The sequence below is a fragment of the Anthonomus grandis genome, chromosome 5 (genome assembly GCF_022605725.1).
Source record: "Anthonomus grandis grandis chromosome 5, icAntGran1.3, whole genome shotgun sequence".
NCBI classification, from domain to species: domain Eukaryota; kingdom Metazoa; phylum Arthropoda; class Insecta; order Coleoptera; family Curculionidae; genus Anthonomus; species Anthonomus grandis.
This window is the reverse complement of record NC_065550.1, coordinates 20860892-20867319: the sequence shown is the minus strand read 5'-3', so window position 1 is coordinate 20867319 and position 6428 is coordinate 20860892.

The following is a 6428-nucleotide window of genomic DNA, read 5'->3' as shown; positions in this document are numbered from 1 at the left end:
AACACCAACAATTTAATAATATAAAGAGGCGCAATTGGTTTTTAATAAGTCATTATTAGATATAAAGAGTTTTTGAATAAAGGTGGATTATTATCAAAATGAAATAAAATAATATGGTAATGTAATTTCTTAAATTTAGAAACAAAAAAAAAATTATTCTAAAATTATCCTAAAGCGTATTTGCTTTCTTTTATGAAAACAAATGCCCACTGATGCTATTTAATAAATATAAACTATGATTTATAGAAAATTTTTCGACTCTATTATCTTAAAACGTTAATTTTTTTACCTAAATCATAAAGTTTTCCAATTATTAACCAACAAAAACTCTATAATATTAAGTAATAATTTATAGAGTTATTATTGTTAATGTAATTTAGTAGGATATACAATTTTTAAATTTAATGAATACGGTAATAATATAAATCTAATTTAAACTAAAATTTAGTTTTCAAAGTTATGTTTAGATAAACCAGATTAGTCGCAAGTCACAACTTATGTTTTAAATAAGTTGCATATAAAGTACTTGAAAAAAGGTTTGACTTTTAAACAAAGCCAAGAGCCTTTTTGGGGTAAAAAAATGAAATATCAGATTAAGATATTGCATTAAAACTATCATATATAGGGTCAAAAACGTTAAATGAATATAACTATGTTTAATACATTTATAAATAATTTTCAATAAACTATAGAACCAATAAAAAAACTAATATAATTATAATATTTAGTTTAGAAGGGTTAAATTTCCATTATTTTTATTTTTTTATTTTATTGACTTTTTAATAATTATTAAATATTTATTAAAATTAATTTTCTCTCTGAAAGGTTTGTTTATATTATACAATATTTTATTTACTGAAAAGGATGATAGTTTGCTTTTTTTTTAGTTTTAACTTACAAAAATATGTTTTTTCTTTAACATCTTACTTTGAATTTGATACAATCGTTTTTTATTTTTGCTAAATCTATTAACCAAAAATTATAAATCCTTAGTCAAGATTAGAACATTTTTAAATAAAAATATATATTTAAAAATCGTGAAAAGATAAGCATTATGCAGGATATGTTTTTTTAAAGTTAGTTGTAAACGAATATAGAATTAAAGTTTTTAAAGTAAAAAACACCTTTGGAGTTTTAAAATTTAACAATTGTCAGGTAATATTAATTGAACTATTTTGTTGTAATTTTTAAAAATATTCTCTGCTTGTCAATAAGAAAATTGTTCTTTAGCATAAAAAAATTATAAAAAAGTTTTGTTTTTAATAAAGTGATATAAATACTTTTCTAATAACCCTATAATTTTAAATATATGACAAAATTAATTTTGTTTTTGATAGAAACCGTAATACTTTTTTTTATCAAAATGGACCTCTATTTTAATTCTAATGTATATCGCATAAAAGAGTTACTTTCCGTATTAAAAAAAAGTAAAAAATATAAAAGTAAAGTATTTTTTTATTAAGTTTTTGGTTTTTCTGAATTTTGTTATGAATATTGATCTTGTTGCCGATGTAAAAATAAATCCTTAATATATTAATTTTATGTGTTCCCGTTTAACTAGTCAAAAATGCTTGATAATATATAGGAACCATGAGAATCATAGGTCATCGATCGTCAGAGAGGCGTCGTGTTCAAAATACATGGTGTTGAAATTTTCCGACAAAATCGAATTTTTCCCTCTGTATTAAAAGCGTTTTTAGCGATTTTAATGAAACTTTTAGGTTTCAAATGATAAGTGGTAAGGCCACTTTTTGAGGATGTGCATGTGATTTGACTTCTCTAGGGATGGACTTGCAGCACACGGGTATACATTTGTTGGAAAAAAAAAAGATACGTCATTGTTACTTATGTACTTTATTAATTTTAGACAAGAAAGGGCTTCTGAATTTTTGCGCTTCGAAGCACCGTTTTTGTGTAAATAAACAAAATCGATACAAGTGTCTTTAAAAACTCTTTTTGGCACAGCGAGTTTATTATCATGACGATAAATAAATAAGTAATTTTAATAAAAATTTACTAATACCCTAAACCAAATACTCAGGGTTGACCCAAGATCACACGTGAGCAAAGACGCCTGGATCGTTCCTCAGACCAAAACTCTAGTAACTGTTGGAAATATGAGTTGTTCAATGGTACTCCAGACAAAAAAGTCTAAAGGTGTCAAATCAGGTGATCTTGCTGGCCAAGAGACCATCGTGCTGGAACCAGACTTCTCTCTGCAACTGGAAGGGCACTTCTCTTCACCGTCGAGGTTATAAGGTAGAACGTATAGCCCAAATAAGTGGTCGCTAAATATACCTTCCCAAATGATAGTGTTAAACTCTTAATAGTGGAGCGATTTTGATCGCTCCACTCGTGGTTATTACGAGGATTTAATGACCCCTCTCGCGAACATCCTTTTTTTTCGGTCGTAAGGATTATACCCGTAAAATTGTCGTTTCGTTTAATTTGAGGAAGGAACTATTCGCTGAACTCAAGCCAACATAAACAAGGTGCTGCATCTTTTAAAGTTTAAATAGACGAAAAGTGTGGCTTTGTATTACTCGGCGGACGGTGTTTTTGCCACAACCCACTGCTGACGCTAACTAAAGAGTACTACTAATTTTATCCTCCAAAGCATCTTCAATCTCAGGAACCCGCTACCTGTATAATCCTTGTACTAACAGAGCATTATTGCGCGCTTTTCCATACAAAAGTTTTATATCTGCAAGCTAAGCTAATCCAAAGCGATTCCTTTTGTTTTTGTAGTATTCTTTTTAGATAGTAAGAGACAGGTAGTCACTACTTAATTGTAGTGGTAATAATAAAAGTTACTTTTAGTCAATAACTCTCACCTTTGTTTTGTTTATGTATATAGCATCTGACCTAAATTTATTGTCACAAAAAATAACATAAACAAAATATATTTTTTTTTTGTTATCGCTTTGACATGATTATTTGCATTTGGATATAGTACTTTTTAAAAGTGTTTCTTGCTGTATTATAAAAATACGAAAATATCCACTGACACTAAATTTAACAGAAACATGCAAAAACGTTTTTACTCCTTTTTTAATTTTATGTATATTGAAAACCTGGTCGAAACTAAAACGAAATTTTAAAACATAAAGCAGCATATATGGATTTTATTTTTTTTTCACGTGAAAGCTAGAGTGCAAAATTTCAAAGATACCTTTTCCTGAAAAAATTTGCAAAAAAAAAGTTGCGTACCCATTTTTTTTCAAAATTTAACATATATATGCTACAAGTCTGCCGCTAAAAGCGTTTTTAATACAGAACAAAAGACTCGATTTCTTTGGAAAAATTTTCATACCCTATATTTTGGAAATGGCACACTTCCAACCATCTGTGCCCTATTTTAAACTACTTTTGTATGATTCCTGTATATACTCCAGCATTTTTGACCAGTTTAACGAGAAAACTCTGTATACTGAATAATTAAAACAAACTGAATATATCAGTGAATATGTTAATGTTTAACTAACAATAAAGGATATAAATAGCATTTTCAGAAATGTTACTATTATGGATAAAGTTTTATATTAATAACTAGTTTAAATATTTTTTTTAATTCATTAAATTACATTAATTTTTGTGTTTGTAGAATTTTCTCGTAGTTTTGCCGGTTAATTTAAAAAGCTATTAAGACAATAATATTTTTGTATATAATAAATTTAAATTTAAATAACGTTAGTAACATGTTTCGTAGAAATTGTTACTAACGTTAACATCAACATTAAAAAAAATATTTTGTGGGTTTTTTATATAATATCTAAATTTTAAATTAATCTTAAGTCTAGTCTACTCTTTGCCTCCAGCAAGTCATACTTGTCAACCTTATTTATAAGCAAAATGAAGGTGAAAATATGGCTTATAGCTATTTACGATGCCATTGCACAATTGTGAGGATATATTCCAACGCGTCAACGCTTGAATTTGCCGCCAGTTTTTCGCACTAGCTGAAAAGTGCCCTGTAAATATTGTCGATATAGGAATAAAAAGTAATTAACCAGTTTTTTAGCAAAAATTTTGTATTTTTGCTAAAAATTGTGATTAAGATGTGAAGTAAAGGGTTCATTGAAAACATAATAAATTAACTAAATCTGTAGGTATTTTTGCAAAAAAATGTCTTATCAATTTTGAGGGTAGGATTTACTTCTTAGGGCGCAATTTTTGAACATCAAGAACTTACGGGTGCAACTCACTGTTAACTGAGTTCTTATGTAGGTATTAGGTGGCTTGGAAATGGATTAATTACTTTCTATTTAAATATTAGCCCTATTGTGTACTATTCTAATACAAAACTATTTTTTCAGAGAACCTCTTTGGAAACCATCTATTGGAAACCAATCCAGATTTAATTTATGACCTTCTTGATGATCAAGACTCAGATGTAGCAATTGACGGAAACGACTGGCCGTTGGACGAGGATGTTCAGGATAGTGAAACTATTCTAGTCATTGAGGCTGATGAAGAGAATATTTTGGAGTCCGAAATTGAAACTTCGAATGAAGACGATAATTTACCACTTTTCCATTTTCAAAAATTTTGTTGGTGTAAAGAATTCTTTCAATCAAAGCCCGGTCCTTTGGAAGTATTTCGAAAGATGTTTAAATGCCTTGCTTCAATCGGAAGCAGAATTTTCGGCGCGATCCTATCTTCAAAAGACTGGTAAAGTTTTACGGGTTTTTTCAGAAGCCATTAGAAAGATTTTTAGAATGCTTATCATAAAAGTCATTAAATTCCCATAGATACATATGTACTAGAATGCTTAGTTTATGTTGCCATTTGTATCTGAAGCTATGCCCAGAGATAAATTTTATTTACTTCGAGTGAACGTCCATGTTCTTGACAATTTGACTATTTCAGAAAAAGAAAGAAAAGCTTATAAATTGTGGATGGCGCAACCTATGATTGACTTAATTAGAGATCGATGCCGTCAGATACCAAAAACAAATATGGTTTTTTCAATTAACGAAAAGATAATCCTTTTTCTTGTTCGCTGTCCTGTTCGAAAATACGTTAAAAATAGTAACTGCAAGTACTAAGATTTCGAGATCTATCAAGGGTTGCCAAGTAAGCTACCGAAGAGAAATTTAGGATTAGGCCCTTCAGTTGTTTTACGGTTGATCAAACCACTCTACCTCAAGGAACCTCTGTATTTTTTCACAGATACTTTTTTTACTACTGTTCCGCTATTACATAATTTAGCCTAAATACATATTGATGGTACCAGTACTATTATATGAAACCGCCTGAAAGAGTAAAAAGTATGACACTCGGAGAATCTGAAGACTTTATTGGCAATAATAACAAAGTTTCAGCAACTAAATGGAAAAACAACAAATCTGTTCTTATGTGTTCCACAGCGTATGGATCACATCTAGAAGAAACTGTACAGAGATAGGATAGTGTCAAAAAAGACAAAATTGAAATAAAATATCCAAAAGTAGTAAAGGCTTAAAATCAAAGCATAAGGGGAGTCCAAATTTGTGACCAAATGCTAGAATGTTATACATCTTTCTTTAGGACAACAAAGTGGTAAGTAATTTAAAGGCAATTTTACATTTGTTTGATTTGGTATTAGTAAATTCCTAGAAAGAACATAAGAATGATCATGAACTAGCTAAATGGAAATAAAAACCTTCGGGACTTTTGAACTTCGGGATACAATTGGGAGAATACTTGGTGTTAGGAATAAACAAACGTAAATAAGATGAAGCTGAAAATAAATAAATCATAGAATCTGAAACTGGAAAAAAAATGACGCTGTGCCATTACCATGTAAAGACAAATAATTTGATGGATTTAAGCACTGACCCTTAAACGATGACCTAAAAGATTCTCTCAGTTACAGGTTTCAAGTAACAGGTGTTCAAGTTGCTCAAAAATTAAATGTATGACGTGCATCGTATATTTATGATTGAATAAATCAAGAAACTATATCTATTCCTTGTCTAAAAATTAATAAAATTCTGAGGATAGCATACTTTAATAATTTTTAAAGAAAAATTATGTTATTTTAAAGTCTGGTTTTGGTTTATAAAATAAATATTGAGAATATTTTAGAAGTTTTATCACATAGTACTTTAAAACTGTAGTTGTGAACAATCGTGACATTCCCTATTGGCTCCTGATACTCACAATTACCATTAAGTTCACAATTGTGAGATTCATTCTTCACTACCAGATCTCACAGTTGTGAACGTCCTGCAATTCCCGAACTTTTAACGGGACATACCGTTATTTTGTTTTTCCAATATATCTTATTACATATCTCTTGAAAAATGTGGACGTAATGGAAAAAACTGAGAAAAAAAGTTTAGGGAATCAAAGGGTTAACACTACTAGTAAACCATATTGCAGAAGTCCAGTGTATATTAGGAGCATAATAGTAGCGAAATTTTGACCAAAATTCTGTAACTATG